This window comes from Eumetopias jubatus, unplaced genomic scaffold (assembly GCF_037043125.1).
Source record: "Eumetopias jubatus isolate StellerSeaLion01/CBP00866 unplaced genomic scaffold, mEumJub1_p1.0 scaffold_5, whole genome shotgun sequence".
In the NCBI taxonomy this organism is placed as follows: Eukaryota; Metazoa; Chordata; class Mammalia; order Carnivora; family Otariidae; genus Eumetopias; species Eumetopias jubatus.
In genome coordinates, this window is record NW_028274811.1 from 17310492 (window position 1) to 17332825 (window position 22334).

Sequence of the window (22334 nt, forward strand, 5' to 3'; positions counted from 1 at the left end):
AGTATGTTTTCCTTCTTCTGAAAGATTCCTTAAACACATTTCAATTCTTCTGAAGTGTTCATTTTGGGAAACTGTCTCCAAAAATAAATTCTTGCCTCAAATTATTTTTTACTCATATGGACTTGTTTCTGTGTCCTGTATGTGTCTCAGCCACCTGGTACATTATAGAGAACCGAACTGTCACCAAGAAGAATGTGTAACCACAGTTATCCTTAGATCAAAAGGCGTTTGCCGTGGGCATGTGAAATAAATTGATTCGTAAAGTGCAGGTAGTAGAGTCCAAGAGGAATCAGCTGCTGGCAGGATTTTTTCATTCATTTGTGCTAAGTGCCCTCTCCTGGTCACTGAGAGTAACGTTCAGGAGCTTATTCTTTCTAGATTCTGCTTTGCTCTGAAACCTGACAGGTCCAACTGCTTAGGTCCTCTGTGCCTGGCTTCCCATAGGAGAAAAGAAACCTGAAAACGAGTGACTTAATTCCACAAGAGTTGGGGTCTTATCTCCATCCCTCACCCCAGCACTTTTGATCACTGAGCAATGTTTGGCTAGCTTTGTGTGGTGGGGTCATACTTTTGTTACCTGCTGTGCCCTTCTCTTTTTCTCAGGACTTCACCGTCCATCCAAGGGGATCCTGCACATGGCCCACTTGTACACGACAAATGTGGAACAGGCAGCCAGCCTCGCCCCTAAGCAGATCAGGAAGTGAACATCTTCCTATCCCCATGCTCACTCATGCCACCACATTTGGGCCAGCCACAAGAGCTTTAAACCCCAGGGAAGGGGGGGGGGGAACCCATCTGATTGTGTGTTAAACTTGAATATCTGTGAAATCACTGCATTTTACTTATTTTGCCTTAAGTTGTTGACATCAGGCAGAGGGAGGTTCTCAGAACCAGAAATCACATGAAATTTATTACTGAAAAAGTCTATCTTCATAAGCCTGTTTAAAAACTGTGATTGAATTAGAAACTCTTCTAACTCAACAGGAAAACACAATTTTTCATCAGAGACCTTAGCATACCAGCATTGGGAGCGAGTACAAATGTCCTGTAGTCCAGTTTCTTTCTTTCTTTCTTTCTTTCTTTCTTTCTTTCTTTCTTTCTTTCTTTCTTTCTTTCTTTCTTTCTTTCTTTCTTTCTTTTTCTTTCTTTCTTTCTTTCTTTCTTTCTTTCTTTCTTTCTTTTTCTTTCTTTCTTTCTTTTTTCTTTCTTTCTTTCTTTCTTTTTCTTTCTTTCTTTCTTTCTTTCTTTCTTTCTTTCTTTCTTTCTTCTTTCTTTCTTCTTTCTTTTTTTCTTCCTTTCTTTCTTCTTTCTTTCTTTTTTTTCTGCCATCCAGTTTCTAGTTGAGGACAGGATTGGACTTCCAATCTCTTCTGATAGAATGAGTTAAGTGTATTCCCCCAGACAAAGAATAGGCTTGCTTACTATTTGTTTAAAAAGTAGTGGCTCAGTCAGTTAAGCTCACAACTCTTGATTTTGGCTCAGGTCGTGATCTCAGGGTCATGAGATTGAACCCTGCATCAGGCTCCATGCTCAGCGCAGAGCCTGCTCATCCCTGCAGTATCTCTTTCTCTCAAATAAATAAAGAAAGAAATTTTTTTTAAAAAGTAGTGGATTCTCCGGGCGCCTGGGTGGCTCAGATGGTAAAGCATCTGCCTTCGGCTCAGGTCATGATCCCAGGGTCCTGGGATCGAGTCCCGCATTGGGCTCCCTGCTCCTTGGGAGCCTGCCTCTCTCTCTCTCTCTCTCTCTCTCTCTCTCTCTGTCTCTCATGAATAAATAAATACAATCTTTAAAATAAAAAAAAGGTAGTGGATTCTCCAAGTTCACTGTTCTTTAGCTGTGATGCAAACCTCCTGTATGTATTGAGCCCAATGAGCATATTGGGTCATGCTGGGGGACTTGGGCCAGGGGAGCCAATATAAATATGCTGATGCTCACACTGCTTTCTGTGCCATGAGTCAAAGAGTCCTGTGGTTCTGATTCAGGATCTCAAGTCTTCAGCCAACACTCATGTAATGAAACAGCAACAGGCTCATGTATTAGTTGGTAAGTGGGGTAAAATCAAATCCCAGATCTGACAATAGCTGCCTCACCAAGTTGTAAATATTTTTATACAGTACTGTTCTGCAATTAATATTTTCACCTTCTTTATGTTAGATAGCAGGCCAATGCCAAAAAGCTAATTAATTTACCTTATCAATTTATCCCACTTTGATGAGAAGCTATATATGGAAATTAATTTAGAAGTAATGTGAAAATATGTTAATCCTATAAACAGTGTATTTCCTGTTAGAAAGCAAAATGTTGGGTAAATTTTAATAAGGCATTCTGTACCCCTTGTTCTTCCAAATAGGAAAAGAGATAAAAGGTAGCACAGATTTGATAAATATCTGTTTCTGACACTAAGATTTTGAACATGTTATCTATTCATTTACCACAGATAACCCTAGTGCCCACCACACTGTTACAGGTACACAGGAGGTGCTCCATTAATATTTGTTAAATGAATTTATGAACAGAAATACTCCAAATTTTGTTAACTCTAAGATAATTTTTCCAATTACCATAAAAATGAATACCATGAGTCAATTACAACTAATGATGGGTATGGTTATGGGAAAGGGCTCATTATTTTAAGATTGGTTTCGTTGTAACTGGATACATACTGTTCCAATGATCTTTTCTTTTCCATTTTAAGAAAATAAATTAGGAGCGTAAGTATGATTAAGCCTAAAGTAAAAACCAAAAAATGGAAGAGAAAAATATTTCTATTATGGAAAGTTTTAAACACCAGTGAAAGTAGAGAGAATAATAGGATGAGCTCCCAGGTACCTACCATCGGCGTCTTAAGAAACATGGTCAATCTCACTTATCTATAGCCCCCACTCCTCTACTGGATTATTTTGAAACCAACTCCTAAGGGCATATCTACTTATCTTACAAATACTTGAGTACAAATGTCATTTTTAATGAAAAACATAAAATTTGCCAGAAAGGATAGATGGTTGTAATGAACTTAATATTTCTAGTCAAAGTGAAGCATGAGCAGAAGTGGTATTTCACTCTTAAAAGTACTATTACATCTTTGGTATGATAGCTCTAACTTTTACTCAAGCAGAGAGAATTTCCAAAGCTCTCCTTGCTTTGTTTTTTGTTTGTTTGTTTCTTTCTTTCTTTTAATTTGTATCACTGAATTTAGAATATACTGATGATTTCACTAGATCCAGGCTGTTAATGAAACCCAAATAAAACTATTTCAATTTTAAACAAAGTTCTCCATCAGAAGTAAGAATATGTCCTAACGACCACCACTTTCAGAGTAGAATTGTTAATGTTGGACCTCCATGATGGGAAATCTAAAAATAATTATTTTTGTCTACTAAAATAGCCATATTGACTTTTTTTAAACAATGTTAAAAATGATGTTATCATTTGTCAACAGAAACAATTTTGGGGAGTGATGTTAGTGCGTGTATGCATTTGCACAATCAAAGTGCTTTAGAACTATAAGAAAATTCTGTAGTCTGTTAGCTTATATTCAGTCAGCACATATAAATTTGGGCTGTACTTGATAAGATACTAAGATACTTGTGGGTACATAACTATTGTTCTAAGCCTCCTGACGGTGTTCCTACCGTAGCCGGGTCTTTGATGTCCCAGTGATCCAGTAACTAATAGGTGGAAGTGTAGCTCAGCTGAGAGCCTGTATGACCCTGTTCTAGCATCAGGCAGTGCCCTGATCTGATAGCTGGGTGCCCCTGCCTGACTGACTAAAAACATTTTGAAAAACTGCTCAAGCTTAGAAGATGGTGTAGAGCTGATCCAGGGAGTACATAAAAATGTGGGACAAACTGTGGCAGGAAAATAAGGAAAGTCCCAGAAAAGCAGGATGGAGATAACTAGAAAGCCTGGCTAAGGGCTCCCTACGTGCATTAAAAAAACAAACAAACAGAACTGGGGCGCCTGGGTGGCTCAGTTGGTTGAACGTCTGCCAGGGTCCTGGGATTGAGTCCTGCGTCAGGCTCCTTGCTCAGCGGGGAGCCTGCTTCTCCCTCTGCCGCTCCCCCTGCTTGTGCTCTTTCTCTCTCTCACAAGTAAATAAATAAAATCTTTAAAAAAGCAGAACTTACTCATTATTTCAAAGTGAGAAGACCAGGTGGGAAATAGATTATAGAGACGATAATAAAGTCATAGTAGGACTGTAGAAAGAGTACCTGTTCTGAACAGTACAAAGCAAGCAAAAAAAAAAAAAAAAAACCCAGTTGACGTTAAAGATAGCAATCGATAAAGATTGCTGCTGACAGGTTGAGCACTGTAATATATATACATATATTTTGCTTATGTGATGCAATATAAATTTGCCAGGAATGGTTTTGTGAGAAAGCTTATCAGCTTATGACTACTTCATAACCAGCCTTCCTAACCAGTGTTTTACCTTCCTCTGTGTAAAGCACACTCATTAGTGCCCACCACTTACTGAATGTTCACAGACATCAGGCTTTTCTCCAGTCCACCAACCTCCTACTAGCCAAGGTAAACTTTTACCCATATACGATAGTTGTATTCGTTCTCCAGTCTGTTTACATCAACCGTGCTTACAGCTTTAACTTATAATTTATTACATAAATTAATAAGAGTGAAAAAAGGGAAATCATTGTTCTTATGAAAAGTTGAAAGCTTTTAAAACACTTGATAGAGATGAGTCACTAAAACTAGCTGTTGAATTACATGTGGACAATTAGTGTAAAAATGGGGAGAGGGAAGAATCATTTGACTCTAGAAGGATTTTACACTTAGATTGCTTTACAAGCATCTTCAAAATCTCAATCAACCTTAAAGAAATAAAAATTAGAAAGTATAGGTAATGCATGATGAAGTGGTTTATTTAAAAAAAAAAGCAGCATGTATTCTATCATTTGACCTATTGGCATCGAAAGATTGTGAATAAATGTGCATGCATTTTCTTTTTTTTAAGATTTTTATTTATTTATTGAGAGAGAGAGAGAGAATGGTAGAGAGAGAGCATGAGAGGGAAGAAGGTCAGAGGGAGAAGCAGACTCCCTGCTCAGCAGGGAGCCCAATGCGGGACTCGATCCTGGGACTCCAGGATCGTTACCCGAGCCAAAGGCAGTGAGCCACCCAGGCGCCCTGTGCATGCATTTTCATAAACAATGAATAAATGTCTATTTTTAATTTGAAATAGAAAGTTAGAGGTAAGTATAATTTTTTTATGAATAAGTGCTTGAGGTGAACTTTTAAATGAATAACCAACTATTGATCCAGATTGCATCAGGATTTCTACTGTAAATGACTGAGCCAACTAGAAGACAGAAGTTAAGTATGCATTTTGTTATTTTCATAAATATCCTACATAGAACTATTTATAAGACTAACAGAAGGGACTAGAGACTCGTATAAACTTTCCTTGTGTCTCTCATGTACGTTATTCATGTTTGAAGAGGAAACAGAGCAAGAGTATGGTTCTTTTGTCCTCTGCTATGTGGGAGAAAGTACAAGAAGAAGGTGAACTGATCCAACAAAACACTGTGATCTGTGTTTACTTGTGCACAAGGCAGCAACATCCGTGGCTCAGACAGTCGAGGAGCCGTGGGGTCCAGGCTCTGGCTCTAGGCTCTGACTTCAGGAGATTGGAGGAACGTGCGCCACCTGAGGAGACCAGGCTTTCTCCAGAGAATTCTGCCCCAGCCATGATCGCTAACACTAGGAACCTATAATACAGTGAGGGGCGGGGCTGAAAAGTACTCACCAAGATTCAAATCCACCCCAGATGTACTTTCGTTGTTCTTTAAAATTCTCATCTTGCCTGGACAACCCCATTCCTGCTGATGCAGAAAAATAATTGCACTTGCCAATTCGAGGCACGTTATTCTCTTAAAATTCAAAAATGGTTATCAGGGTTCATGTTCACTGTCAAGATTTTTGCTCCCTTTCTTTCTGCCCACACTGACGTCTGGATACAAGGGGAAGCTGATGCAGCCTTTGAACGTGGGGGAGGGCAGTCTTTCTCACCAGCATTTGCTCAGATACCCTCATCTTGCCTTGTTCCTGGGAGAGGGGTGTGGTGTCCGCTGAGTTGTAGCTGGTCTTTTATGGACTTTGCTGGCGTGCACAGGTCAGTGATCATGGCTATAGCCATGGTCTCTATTACGATGACCCTTGTGCCGCCAGAGTCCTCCAGGGTCTGCGAGTCCCATACATGAGTGCCCCGCTGGGAAGCTCCAGAACGTTTGCCTGCCTTCTGCACCCCTCACAGCAGGGTGCAGGATTCTGTGAGTTTGCCAAAGGGCCCTCCCTCAGTTATTGCTGTTCTGCTCCTGTGAGCCATGTTGCTCTCAAAACAAACTGGATGTTGGGCTTTGCTCAGGAACATAGTCTTCCTGACTCGTTCTGTGGACAGGGACTTCCAGCTCCAGTGCTCTTGAATCATCCCTCGACCGGTTTGATACCGCTCCGCTTTACCTCGGGGATGTTGACGGTAAGAGGTGAGCTGGAATACTTGGCCATGATCCCCCTACCCAACTCTTACCCTTCTTGGCTCTGCCACACAGCACCTGGACAAATCTCCCCCTATTTCTGTTGGATCAAGGCTCTCCTTAACACCATTCTTCATTCTATTTTTGATTATGGTTTACAATACATGTGCTCAGACCCTCACATTTTGTTTTTGATCTATAAAGGAAAGTTTAGGGTTTATTTTTTAAAAACTTTCTATTTCAACAAGGGCTGGATTTCGATGCTATTATTTCACAAAGGACTCGAAAGAATTTATTTTTAGATTCAAATCTGAGTAATGGCATTTTTGATCTGGGGAATATCTATCTATTACTCCTTCTCTGGGACAATAAAACTTTGGGTCTAGCCTGAATTGCTGAAGGACAATAGTGAAGAGGGTGGGGGGGACTGGATTACTGTGAGTAGGTATATTCTTCCCAGGTAAAATATGACCCCAGGACTTCTTCAAGCCCGCGTTGTTTATATGTGGATACACACCTGCTCAAAGTCATTTCTTGTTCTGACCCAAGGAGTAGCAATAAAAGATCCCTAAGAAGCTGAGTTCCTGGGTGAACTAACTGGACACTGAAGAAGTGAGTAATAAAAACACCAAAAGGTAGGAAGTGTCCAGTATCTGATACAGCTAGGGGATTCAGATGGAGATACCATCTGCATAAGTCCTCATCCCTAACCCTGAGAAAACAAGGGAGCATAGCTCTTGATTCTTAACATGCCTCCCCCAGCCCCTGCTGACCTCATGCATCTCTATCAAGTGTCAATCACAAAGTAGCTTTAAGAATGTCTTCTTGGCCTTGTTTGCCCATTAAAGTATAGACATACAGAAAACAGTTCCACAGATGGGTGTTTCCTCTTATGAGAGCCATTTCCTTGGGTCTTTTCCAAAGAGAAATTGACAGAAGCACTGGCAAGCCAGTACTGGCAGATTTTTTTTTTCCTTTCCAGAACCTCCCAGATGCTCCACTGTTTTCTCACTTGCATTGTTTCATTAAGAAGTTTGGTACAATTCTGGTCTTTGTTCCTAGGTAGGTAAAGTTTCTTTTCTTTGTCTGGCTCTCAAAAAAATGTTTTATCACAGATTTTGTGCAGTTTGGCTATGATTATGATTATGTGGTTTTCATCATGTTTTTTGTGGTGTGGTTTATTGAGTTTCTTGCAGCTGCCAGTTGTAATTCTCACCAAATTTGGAATTTTTCAGGCATTATTTCTTCAAATATTCTTTTTGTCTTCCCTCCTTTAGGGACTCCAGTTATGTGTATATTAGGCTGCTAGATGTTTTCTCACAGCTATCTTATGCTCACAATATATATTTTTAAAATTATTTTTCCCCTGTGTGTTTTATTTTGGATTATTTCTATTGTTATGTCTTCAAGTTCATTAATGTTTTCTTCTGCGACATCTCATATGTACAACTTCTGGCTCTCTTAGAAGAAATGCAGAGTCTGCTTGAGAGTCTCTCTCCCTCTCCCTCTGCCCCTTCCCCATCTTGCTTGTGATTTCTCTCTCAAATAATTAAATCTTTAAAAAAAAATTATCATTTCCAACATCCTTAGATAATATGAAATACTTGGGGATACATTTAACAACAGATACTCAAGTCCCGAAAACTCTAAAACAGTGTTGAGAGAAATTAAAGAAGACTGAAATTAATGGAGAGTTATTGCCTGTTCACAGGTTAGAAGATGTTAAGATACTGCAAAGAGGTTAATTCTCCCCAACTGATGTATGGGTTCCGCTCAAACAAAAAAGGAAAAAGAAAAATCCCAGCAGGCAGTTTTGTAGAAACGAAGAAGCTAATTCTAGAATTCACATGGAAATGAAAAAGACTTAAAACAGACACAACGATTTTGAAAAAGAGGAACAAAAACAGGAGACTGACACTACCCAATTTGAAGATTTATAAAGCTGCAGATAACAAGGCAATACGGTATTGGTTTAAATACAGACAAATGATCAGTGAAACAGAGTAGAGGGTCCAGAAACAAACCCACACATTTATGGTCAACTAGTTTTCAAAACAATACAAACGCAATTCAAATTATCTTCTCAACAGATGGTGCTGGAACAAATGACTATCCATATGCAAACAAATTTCAATGTATATCTCATACCACATACAAAAATGAACTCAAATGTATGCTCTAGAACTACAAAGTTTTCATAAAAAAACACTGGAGAAAAATTTTTTGACCTTGGTTTAGGCAAAGATATCTTAGATACAACACCAAAAGCAGGACCCACACACACAAAAAAATCAGTAAATTGGACTCTATCAAAGTTAAAAACCTTTATCTACCGTAGCCAAATTATGGAACTAGCCCAAATGTCCATCAGCTGATGAATGGATAAAGATATGGTGTATGTATACAATGGAATATTACTCAGCTATAAAATAGAATGAAATCTTGCCATTTGCAAGGACATGGATGGAGCTAGAAAGTATTATGTTAAACAAAATAAGTCAGAGAAAGACAAATACCATAGGATTTCACTCATTTGTGGAGTTTAAGAAACAAAACAAATGATCATGGGGTGGGGAGAAGAGAGGATATCCAAGAAACAGTCTTAACTCTGTAGAACACACTGATGGTCACCAGAGGGGACGTCGGGGGGGTGGAGGAAGTAGATGATGGGGATTAAGGAGGGCCCTTGCTGTGATGAACTCCGGGTGATGTATGGAAGTGTTGAGTCACTAAATTCTACACCTGAAACTAATATTACCCTGTGTGTTAACCAACTGGAATTTAAATAAAAAGTTTTAAAAAAATTAAAAACTTCTTCAAAAGTCACTTTTAAGAGAATTAAGACAAGTCAGAGACTGGGGGAAATATATCTGATTGGTAATGCGCTTGTATCCAAATTTCATAAGGAACACTCAAAATTTAATAATGGATTAAACAACCAAAAATTTTAAATGGGAAAAATATTTTAACAGACAATTATGAAATAATCAGCGTCCAAACAGTGGATATTAGAAAGCAGAGAAGAAGGCCTGATTTTTAGCCTGGTGATTGGTGATAAAGCGAGGTAGTATGCCTTCAAGTACTTGCAGAATTCCGTACGCTTCCTCCAGCTAGCACGAGGTAATTGCTCTGAAACTTCTCATACATGCATTATTTGTTCTGTCTTCCTTTACATACCCACCAACTCCTCGATTTTAATAAAAATTAAAGTAATTTCTTTTCCTCTCATACTACCAGAGTGCTAGACAAATGTCATCTTGCTACCCAAAACAATTTTATGAGGAGTCAGGAGTTTATGCTGTTTTTCTAAATTGCCAATCAACAAAAATATATTAAGGCCTATCAGGTATAATCTCTCACACTAAGTATCGTTAAGCAGACAAGTATAAAAAACAACCTTTATCATCAAAGAGTATGAGATGTAGCTAGAGCTAAGGAGCACAAGTTTTAAAGGAGAGAAATTGAATAGAACACAAATTGAAAATAACTGTTCATTACACACGGAAGAGGGACTTCTCATAACGCAGTGCATGGTTAAGTGTCCAGTGAACATTCCAGACAATGGTTGCCATAAGAAATTTGAGGTTCATAATCCCGGCTAGTTGGGGAAGATTTTCTTAAAAGAAGTAGGACTGAAGTTGGGTCTTGGAGGGTTTTATAACATGCACCAAATGTTTGGCTAGACCGAGGAAACACACAATTGCTTTTAATAAATTGTTGGGCTGATGTTCTGTGTTCAGAGAGTCAATATGTTCAGGGAATGCACGCTGCCAGTAAAAAGTCAGGCCCTCTCGAGGCTGCTGACAGCCCTGCCAACGGATTGCCCTTCTCCCAGGCCAAACACACCATGGGACTGAAGTCTTGAAGGGCTGGGTCAGAAATAGCCCACTTGACAAAACTGGGATGTGTTTGTGGAAGTACATGCTGAAGCACCTGTGCCCACCAGTGTCTGACGTGGTTATTAGTCCTTCGCTTTGTCCAATGGGAAACTTGTTCACAGATGTTACTGGGGGGAAAGAAAATGCTCAGTGTTTACAGGGCAAACCTGCTCTGAGGAAACCATTATGTTCAACTGAGGAAATGCCATAGTTATTTCGGTATTCCTTTAATTTTGGAAGCCTGTATGATTTGCAGGGCTGACCAAAAGGCTTTTTTAAAAATCCACAAATAAACATGAAATTCCTGTTTAATATGGTGGATGTTATTGGTTTTTGAAAAACAAAAGAACAGTCACTCTTGAGCCCAACCGAAAAGCTCAAGGCCTTTCTGGTATGGACAACCCAGAAATCTTACGACATAAGCCTTATTTCCGAGTTAGAACACCTACCTCAAAAAGTAGGCTCTGCAGGAAGGCCCTTTCTATTCTGAACATTTCTGAAACTGGTAGCAAAGAGCAGACAGATAAAATAAAGCTAAGAGGAAGTTTCCATAAATCAATCTCTCATCGGCAGTCAAGGGATTTTCTCCCCCTTGAAACAATACTCTCTAGCTCTTTTTAACTTAAGCCTTTTCTGAGCTGGATAAATGGAGGAGAATGCATTTGGGTTCTTTATCCATCTTAATGCCTAATAAAGTGTTTATTGTCTCTCAGAAAATAGAGTAATTTATAATTTTTTTCATAGATATGTAACCTCTGTCTTGATGAATCAAAATAATTCTGGAATCAGTTGAGGTCACCTGTGATAGTTGATGTAAACCCCTTTCTGGACATTCTTACTTGGGGCAGGCTGGAGATTACCAGGGGATGATCACTGATCTTATCTCTGTCTCTGATGAGAGATCTGATTACCTCTGGTCTTAAAATTCCTACTTCTATTGAATTTTTAATCTCCTCTCATCCCACGTGTGGTGTATGACACTGACTTTTGCAACTGACCCAAGGCTGTGTGTGGAGGAGAATTTCCCAAAGATTTGGAACACGCGTAAGGGTGGAATGGGGTAGATGGTAGATATCTGTGTTTATAAAAATACTCTAGACGTTTCTATAACCAACAGGCCCTCTTTTTCTAAAGTAAGGACCTAACCTCCCCTCCACAGTATAGCTTTCACTTTTACTCTTCAGATCTCATTACTCATTCTTTAAAGTTTTACTGGCCCCCAATCCAAGATTCCTGTAAAGTAGTTCCTCTCTCAAACTGGCCCCAGACCAGTGCTATCCAACAGAACTTTCTGTGATAGAAAATTTCATTTATTTAATGCCGTTCGTTGTCCAAATATAAATGAGCAAATCATGATTCTCTGTGGAAGTGCTTGATAAATAATTTCTTAGAGCAACCAAACAATTTAATATATCTAAGCCATGGTTTTAAAATATATGATTTGTGTTTTTCATTTTTAGGATATACTCCATTTATATATACATATTTTTTTTTCTTTTGTCAATTGTCTCTAAGGAAGTTTGGCATTCCCTACAATGGGAGCATGTGCTTGATTTTTACCTTAATATACTTCCCTCTCAGAAATTAAATATGCCTCTGCTAATGTGCTGTCCTGCATCTAATTGTTATTTCTTTCAGTATAAGGAATGAGTTTTGGGGCCCCTGCAATTCTTTTAAAGGAAGTATTACTTCTCCCAGGAGTATAGATTTTGTTTCACAATATATATTTGCCTTCCACATTCCTTCCTTTAAAATGTTTATTACAAATGTTAATCTCAAACAGATGGGTTTTGTTTTTGTGATTGACCCTGTGTTTAATAGATGCTGTGAACGCTTCACAGAAAGACTTTTGCTTCTGAGCCAAGGCCTGGCATGGTAATTCCTTTCTGAAACACTGCCTTGTTTAGTTATTTGCTTCTCCTACCTTTACATCTCTTCTGCTTTTTTGGGGGCCTAATCATTCAGGTATTACGTGAAAATTTAGCATTTCTGTTTAGGAAGATCAGAGAAGACTGATGCATGCCCAAGCATTTCCTCTTGTGACTTGAATTCCACCTTCCAGGTGTTTTCATCTTCGCTTGGGAAGTAATGCAATTGTCTTCATTCTGTTGGGTGAAATGAGTCCTGCAAAAGGAACCTTTGTTATTGGGCTAGTAATTTATTTTCTATTTGTTTATCACATTAAGTAAAATATCTACTTTTATCCAGTCAATTGTTTGCTGGATGCTAGGTTTCCAGTCTTAGCATCTTAAGTTTTAAACTTTCAATTATAAGAGTTACTCTTATTTTGTCACCCATAATACATAATAATTGACATTTAAAGTCGCAAGTATCTTTATTACATACCTTATTTGTGAAAGTAACATAAGCATGTGAATTTAAAATGTGGGCTCAGGAAGAAAATAACCCACAGTCAACCACTCTAATGCAATGATTCTTTTATTTCTTTTCACACACATGTTTTCACTTAGTTAAAATAATGACGTTTGTACAGTTTAGTGTCTTACTTTGTAATTAGTTAACATTTTATTGTATGGTTTTTCTATGTTGTGACGGTCTCCTCAGACCTCTTTTTTTATAACCATCATTTCAGTTGGCTACATATTATTCTATTCAGGTGCCACACTATAATTTACTTAAATAATCCCCTAATGGTGAGCATTTGGAATACATCTGATATTTAAGCCTGATAAACAAGACTCCTAGGAGCATCTTTGTATTTATAGCGTTTTACATATTTTGTTTAACCTAATAGTGGAATTATTTATCTATTTATAGGAAATGTATCATTTTGCCCAGACCCATGTCTAATAGATTAATCTATCCATATCTATTATTGCTTTACTGAGATAGCTAAATTTTGAAACCCTAACATCAGGCAAGGGTACAACCAGTTAGTGTATTAGGAACAGACAATTTTCTACAATGTTAAATATAGTAACAAATTTACTCAAAGTCTCCTTTTGAGCACTATGTCAAGTACTATTCCTGACATACTAAGAAGACAGCAATGACCAAGTGAGCCACCATTCCTGTCTTGATGGAGCTTTCTTTAGTAGAGGTGCTATGGACCAGTCTATAGAGTGCCCAGTACTTTGGAGGGGGAAAGAGATGTCCTATGGAAATACATAGATAGGGCTCCGCCCCTACTCCCAGAGTCTTATAGAGCTTCCTAGAAGACATAGCATTTAAGTAAGTCCTAAAGAATAAGGAAATAGCAAAAAAAAAGGGGGAGGTATAGGAAAAGAAGGTAGGTATACTTCAAGCAGAGCTAATGGCACTTTGAAAGACCACTAAGCAAGGGAGCTCATGTGCATAAAAAATGAAAAGAAAACTGTGCCTGGTGAGAGGATTGTGTGTAGGAATAGTTGAACATTTCTTTTGCCTTTTGCTTAACATTCATCAACAATAGGATTTAATCCTTGATTTACCTACTGAGTTGATAATCCAAACTTTCTTTCCCACAAAAGTATTCCTGTCCTAATACAATTCATTGAATTAAAGGTCAGTTAAACTGCACCCTTGCCAGCATCAGATGGTATCAGTTAGGTTATTGTAACAGCAGAAGAATTAAAAAAGATATTATTTATGTTTATAATGATCATTTCAAGATCTATGGAGCGATTTGAGGGAAACCCCCAAGGGAAGTTCTGTTCAAAGAGATCTCCCATAAGTATTTCCCTGAGAACTGAAATTCCTATTGTTTCTTTCCCCTTTGGCTTAAAAATATTGAAAGCTCTTATTAATTTGTAAATTTATTAGTGGAAAGGATTACACATTCTATTCCTTTCAGCTGTGAACACTTTGTAATAAGTTACTTTTTCAAAGAGTTTTGTCCTTAAAGAATGGATCACAGTAGAGTTAAATTCTGATTGTGAATTTTGAGACTGAAACAGTCCCTAAAAATTGTTTCTTTTTGGAATGTGAAAACCCAGGTGTGGGTATTAGACTTCTGGAAGCCTTGGGAAATAGGGCTGGAGAGTGGAAAGAAAATATTAGCCCTGGGGTGCCAGGGTGGCTCAGTCGGTTAAGTGCCTGGCTCTTAATCTCAGCTCAGGTCTTGATCTCACGGTCATGAGTTCAAGCCCCAGGCTGGGCTCCACGCTGGGTGTGGAGCCTACTTAAAAAAAAAAAAAAAAAGAAAAAGAAGAAGAGGAAGATATTAGCCCCAAAAGATGATGAAATAGTTCCAAATCATACTCTCTGCGCAAATTTTCCTAATCCCAGCCTTGCGCACCGTAGCCATTCTAGAGGAAAGTAGAAAATACCTTTGCAATAGAACTTCTTTTAAACATAAATGTGAGACTTTTTTGCTGCATGGCCCATTACTCAATATCATGCAGACCAACAGAATCATGTTTTCCTTTATACTCTTTGGCGACTAGGCTCTGTATCAGGAGGCACACCCTGTGTCTTAGAGAGTCACAAAGAGTTGCACCAGGTGGCAAGAGTAGTGATTAATACATTTGCTGGCACCAAAATTAGGTGGAGCAATTTAGTTTCAGTTTGGTGATAGGATTCATCATAGCTAATATTTCCTATCTTATGACATTTTCAGTATACTATTCAAGGACTGTGGCCATCATTTGACTGTTTATGAATATTCTGATTCTCCTCTTTCAGGGTATGTTGTAGTGATTTCACTCCTTGCTTCTTTAAGATAATGACTTACTTTGGTCAGTGACATAAGAATGGAAGTGATGTCTGTCTCTTTCAGATGGAAGCCTTAACCAGTGGAAGAGGGGATCAAATGGGCTTGAATCACACAGATTTAGCGGCCATTGGGAAAAGTGAGATTGTGGGGACTACTGAATGAAGAATAAATTCCCGTAGTAGCCAAAGCAATGAAAAGGGACAGTTAACACAACGGGATTTTTTCTGGCCACACTGCACTTGTTCTGTGGAAAAGCTAGCATCCGTCAAATTCTTCCAAAGTCATCCCGCAAGTTCTCAGGAAACTCTTGCTGTGTGTTGCCGCCAAATCTTTTGAGTTCAGTGTGCCATCTGTGATCTTCTCTTTGGCTCCAAATCACTATGGCAGTGACAATGAACAAAGAAGCAGCTCTTTCAGCAGTGCACGTTAGAAGCATTCTTGCCACTGTACTGCGATTGCTGAGCCAAATTGCAATGCCATCTGCTCAGGGCAGTGGCACCTAAACCAAATTTTGACTGTTGCAGTTAATACAAATGCCCCCTCTCGTTGTTATGGAAGCTTTTAGCATCGATATAGACATGCATTGGACTCCCAGAAATCTCAACTATGTTAGTTTTTATTCATTTTTTAATTCTAGTCCTGTCTCAGTATAAATATGAGGTCCTGGTAGCTCGACCAGAGTGACAGACAGAAAGGGGGCTGTGCTGTGAATCATCCTTACCTCTGTCCTGGAGTCCTGAGTACTCCAAATAAACCAGTGCATCTAAAAGGACAATAACTGGGGCTATTTTTTTTTTAATCGCTGTTGCGTAAGGACAGCCACAAACCCTCTGACCAGTTGACCAATTTGTGTGGTACAGACTGTGTGTCTCCAAAATGCAGTCTTCACTTCTCTATTTAGTAGCAAAATTTGAGTTTTACCTGGCACACGGACCTTAAAGTCCTACATGGCTTTTAACGGGAGGGAAGTCTCTTCCATTTCTTCTTTTCCCATCACATCTGGTTGGATTGGAGATGTAGTGCTGAGACCTTGAGCAGCCACCTCAGAGACTACGAAGCAGAGAAGCCCCACATTGATGGAGCAAGAAGCTACAAGAAGCATGAGTCCCTGACACTGTGAAACCGCCTCTCTGTCTTGAATTGTTTTCACTCAGACTGTTAAATGAGACATACGTACATTTCTACGTAAGTGAACCTATTGTTCTTTTCTTTTTTTTTTTTTATAACAGATACGTCTGTAGCCTAACTACTAGAATAAGAAAATGGAGACAATGAAAAGAAAGCTACCGAAGATTTGGGGGAGAACTGGCAAGATCAGAGTTCTTTTGGGGTAAGAGATACTTAAGGTAAAGCAAGAAATTAAAAATGCGTTGTTGACAAAGTTATACCACCCTGTGTTTATTCAGTAATGGGAGAAGCAAGTGTGTGGTTTCCCCAAAAGAATACACATTAGTTAACTTACTATAATTCTGCAACCCTTATCCTCAGTATGGAACATCAAAAGATGCTTTTCAATAGCTGATGAATTTCAATAGCTAACTTCACGTTCTGAGCCCAGCCGTGGGAAATAACTGATCCTCTGTTTCCTCAGAATTGTTTCATTGGAAGAATAAGACAGTAGAAGAAACACTTCAGCATCTTTTGTATCTCTACATTCCCCTATTGCCTACTTCTGTGCCAGGGGCTAAAAACCAACTTGCTACAGTCTTCAGAGTCAGTTTCCTTTCTGCCAGCACATGAGTGAATGTTCTCTACTCCCAGAAGACTTGCAGCCATCGAATTCCCATACCCCAGGTCCAGTGGCTCTCCACAGGCCACGGGCTATAAAAGATGGGATCTGCCTCTGGGCTGATTGATTTAAGCTCGGTCCTGAATGGATCACCTTAGTTCATATAATAAATAAGAACTGTTTGGTTACAGTTCCCAAAAAACTTGACCAATGGTGGCTTAAGCCATTGTGATGTTTATTATCCCAGTAAAATAAGAAGTCTAGAGGTAGGAGGTTCTAAAATTACTGAACTTCACTGGCATTATGACATCATCAAATACGTAGGTGCTCTCCACTCTTCTCCTTTGCTCTTCAAAGCATTGGTTTTCATTCCTCTTCAGTAGAAGATGGCAGATGCAGCCCCATACTCACATCCCTCTTCAATCCCATTCAAAAGCAGGAAGCTGCAGAAAGTACAGGAAGCAGCTTTCTTTTTGCACCCTTCTGGCCAAATCAAGGAAGAAAATCCTTGCTAACTCAAATTGTGGTCCTCAGGTCACAGCGTCATGCCTCACCTGGGAACTAATTAAAATGCAACATCCCTAGCCCCATCCTGATTACCGATTCAGATTCTGTATATTAACAAGATCCTCAGGTGATTCGTACATACAGTAAAATTTGAGACATGCTGCTCTAATGAACTTGTTCTTATGTCTTTTTAGCCAGAGCTTAATGACATGGCTGTCCCCAGGTGGAAAGGAGGAAGGGAAAGTAATCTCCTTCCTTCCTTCCTTCCTTCCTTCCTTCCTTCCTTCCTTCCTTCCTTCCTTCCTTCCTTTTTCTTTCTTTCTTTCTTTCTTTCTTTCTTTCTTTCTTTCTTTCTTTCTTTCTTTCTTTCTTTCTTTCTTTCTTTCTTTTTCTTTCTTTCTCTTTCTTTCTTTCTTTCTTTCTTTCTTTCTTTCTTTCTTTCTTTCTTTCTTTTTTCTCTTTTAAGAAACAGGAAACAGCAAACGAAGTAGGGAAAGTCTGTTGATGGGACAATTCCCAGGATCTGCCATGGTACTTCTCCAGGGGACAGGGTGGTGTGGAACGCCATGCTCCCTGTAGTTCATTACTACTCATTGTGGCTCTCTACGTCCGTGTAGCCTCTGACACCTGCCCACAGAATGAAGGCCTGGCCCATCCGCCGTATTTTTAACAGCAGGTTGAGACTTTAGCCATGTGATTTGGGAAAGGTTTCTCGTTTTTACGATCTTGAGGTTTAAGAGTGCTGTATGACCCAGGAGAATTCAAAGGAAAACATTAAAGCCAGTATAATTGGAGGGAAGGTGAAAATTGTAAAAGAGCAGATTTTTTTTTCAGTTGGTTTAAAATATGTTTTCACTAGAGCCGCTAACAAAATCTATTTTCACGTACATCTTTTTCTCTGCTTTGCATTGGTTTTCTGGTCTTACCGAAAATTTAATGAGCAGGGTATTTGTAAACAGGAAGGAATTGGCTTTGAGGATTTTGGTCTAATTTTAAAGATGAAAATTGGGCAGTGGAAGGGTTGAGCCATTAATAAGCTAAGACTTCTTAAGCATTTCATAAAGTAAAATTCTAAAAAGTTTTTCAATGATACAAAGTAATATGACAAGGATAAAATGGAATATAGAAAAAAATCAGAAAGTAAAGGAATGATGTCAGGAGACTTCTCAATCTTGGAGCAAGGACCTTGTAAATGCCGATTTAAGCCAATTACGGTTTGACTTCCTGGTGATTATGTGATGATTTACAATAGTAGCATAAAAATAACAGATGTCTTTTTTGGTCTCCACATACCTCTGTACATTTATTTGAAGCCTCCTAAATCAGTGCTCTTTCCCAGTGGTGACTTAAAGGGCATTTTGGGAATGGGTTTGGGCAAACTTTCCAACAAAATCTTTACTTGTTTAATTCAATGGAAGAGGTATGTTCCCAATAAACTTATTTTTCTGTTGCTTACCTTTTTGATATGATAGAGAACATTGAGTATAACTCCAGAGATAAAGAAATCTTCGTAGGGAAAAACCAGAATAAACTTCAATATAGACATAGCTGTTTGACTTAAGAAATGCTGCAGACACACTCAATAGTGTGTCCTTAAAACAAAAGTGCAAATGAATCAGTGGTCGTATGCAGGCAAGCAGAGTTGGAGGACGTGTCACTTCTTACAACATTTGGCATGTTTTAAGTGCACATAGTTCTCATCAAATTGGCTGGGAGGCCCCTACAGAGATCTGTTGGCAGACTGTGGTGCCCACTAAAACAACTGAGACTTTCAATAAAAATTCATGCCATAGGTGCCAAAGCAAACTTGTGAAAATTGTCCACTTTCAGGCAACCCGGACAAAAACCTTAGGAGGGCTGAAGTCACTATTTAAAAGGGTCTCCGTAAGAGCCAAGAGAAATGTATCCCTGATTTATGTGAATACAGATTCTTGTAAATGGTAAAGCCGCAGCGAGCCAAATTTGATTTCGTACCTGGAACCTGGATTTGGCTCCACCTGACCTGGCTAGTGAAAACAGTGGGGCTCCTTGGTCCTCGTTCTCGGAGATGCTAAATGGAGATGTCAAGAAGATGGTGAAACTGGATTTTAAATTTAGCAATTTGGTGATGAATTGGGGATTTGGGGGAGTCCTGTTTTTATTCTTTCAGATTGACTGTGGTCATTGAACTGAAAGGAAAATAATATTTTCAACAAAGCAAGAAAGCAAGTTCAATTACGAAACTGGAAGCCTTAAGAAAATATTGTTTTTTTTTTTTCTTTTTCTGGTATTTGAGTTCCAGATTCTCGTCAAATGGGACTTGTGTCCAGTCTGCTCCGTGGTAAATCAGAATGTCACCACTTGACCTTGGCAAAGTTCCCTGGTAATGAGGATGAAAGGTGTATGGAACAATTTGTGTCTATCTGAGTCACTGAGTTTTCCTTCAACAGCACAAATGTGTCATCTGTTTTGTCGTGGCTCCTCTTGAGCAATAGAAGCTGCAGTGGCCATTAAGAGGAATGGGAAGGGCACCCGCCTGCGGGTCGTGAGGCAGGATTCCCACATAGCTATGTGACTGTCAACGCATAGGCTTTCTGGAAGGATGCAAAAGAAACTGGTAACACAGGTTGCTGCTGGAGTAGGTCCTGGAGTGGGAACCTGGTGAGTCAGAGGTGGGAAAAGAATTTACTTTTTCATGTATATGTATATATCCCATTCAAGAAAGCATATGCATATGCATATGCAATACACACACATATATGTGGATTGCTCATTGAAAAAAAATCAATGTAGTATCAAAAGACAGAGTGAGCAAACAAAGGCCATATCCTTCTTGGCTCTCCATTGCACTGGATGGATAATTTTCTCCCTCTGAACCTTAAATGACTCTTCTAAAATGAAGTGGGATAAATTTAGACTACAGAAAATACTAATGTTTCTTAAAGCAGGGACTCCCCAACCATAGAAAATAAACATACTAATTTTGAGTCTGATACTGGAGAGATCATGTCTTGTTAACAACATGAACCCCAAGCAGTATCTTACTAGCTGAAAAGTTCAAAATTCAGTGGTTGTGTTAGAGCAGCTGCTCTGAGAAGGAGCGTTCAGGAAGAGGGGGAGAAGTTGCTAGGAGCGGAAGCTGGGTTGGGGGGGCAGGAGAGCAGTGTGGCTAAAAGCTCATGGGGGATAACAGACAACTTGGTCACGACCAGGTTCACCTGACAGGGATCATCACCTCTCAAGAGCCTCTGCCTGTCTGTGCTTTATCTAGGAGTGAATTTCAGTACGGCTGCCCTTGACTAGCCCAGCTGAACTTGTCTTAATATCTTCCTGTAACTGGGCTCTGGCCTTGTTCCTCAGCGTATGCACTTGCCCACACTTCACAGCTCCTAGCTGTATTCCTGCCCACTCTAATTTCATTACAACTTGCATGGGAGAAGACTCATCTCCCTCCTCTGTCCCTGAACTCTTTCTAACTGGCTTTGACATTGAAAAGGTGATTTTACACTTAGTCACATACGACTGAATGTCTGCCGCCTCGCTGCTTGAAGTAGGTGATGTGGGAAAGAGTATAGGCTTTGAAGTCAGGCAGGCAGGGCCTGTGTTCACATTTCCAAGGTGTCCTCGCTTGTTGGCTGCAGAAATATGACTAAGCTACTTAGGCTTTCTGTACCTGCTGCTTCATTTGTAATGTAATCCCTTAGTTATGCACCATGAGCCTGAAAAGAGCCTATTGATCCTGCCTGTTCTGGAAAGAAAACATTCTCCTTTGAACACCCAGAGAGTTAGAGCTGACCCTGCCTATTCTGGAAAGAAAGCATTCTCCTTTGAACTCCCAGAAAGTCTAGAGCACAAGGCTCAACCTTGGCACTACTGACATTTCAAACCAGGTAATTCCTTGCTGTTGAGGGCTGTGTTGTACACTGTATAATGTTTAATTGCATCCCTGATCTCTACCCATAGATGCTGGTGGCACTCCAGCCAACCCCAGATGTGATCACCCAGAATAACTCTAGACATTGCCAAATGTCCCTGGGGTGGAGGGAGGGATCATCACCAGTTCAGAAGTAATGATTCAAGGGCGCCTGGGTGACTCAGTCGTTAAGCATCTGCCTTCGGCTCAGGTCATGATCCCAGGGTCCTGGGATCGAGCCCCGCATCGGGTTCCCTGCTCGGCGGGAAGCCTGCTTCTCCCTCTCCCACTCCCCTTGCTTGTGTTCCCTCTCTCGCTATGTCTCTGTCAAATAAATAAATAAAATCTTGAAAAAAAAAAGAAGCAATGATTCAGAGGATGATTTTCCCATCAGCTTTTATTTTCGTTCATATAATCAGGCTAGGATTGGTATCTGGACCAAGCCGAGTTGTCTTTTCCTGGTTTCCCTTACCACATACCCTCAATCTATCTTCATTAGGTACCTTGCGAGGGCAATGGGGACGTGGCCAGCTATACTCTGAAAGCTAACGGCTTCATCTTAAGGCATGGTCTGCCTCTACCATGAGCTCTACAAGGCAAACAAACTTGGTCTTGCCGATACGGGTTTATTCTTTGGTAAAGCTTTCATGAGTTAGCACTCTAACCAAGTTTCTGTCTTAGCAAAGATCTGTGGTTAATCAGGGAGTGAAGACAGACAGAAAACTCCAACCTATCATAGCAGCGGGACAACTCAACAGCCTATTGCCTGGCATAAGACGTGGTGCACAACAAGAGTGACCTCTCTTCTTTCTTTCTAGGTCTCAGAATACAGCATTCCTTACTGCCATCTGATCAGCTCCCATGTCTCTCCTGACTCATCCAGGAACTGTGGGCCGTGACTTAGGCTTTGCACTCTTCACTCCTTGACTGGATCGTATTTATATTCATCAAGTCTTAAAGTTAGCCTGAGAAATGTGTATTTTTTGTTTAATCAATGGGGTGGTTAAGAGGAGAAAATTTCTAATAGGTTGGAGGGTGACCATGTTAAATAGATCAAAGTCGCCGAAGGTGATGGAGAGTGGAAAGACTCTTACGTGAGTTGATTGGGACGCCACTGTTGAAATTCTAAGAAGATGCTTCAGGGAAAAAGGGGATAGAAACCAGATGATAGGCCAAGATG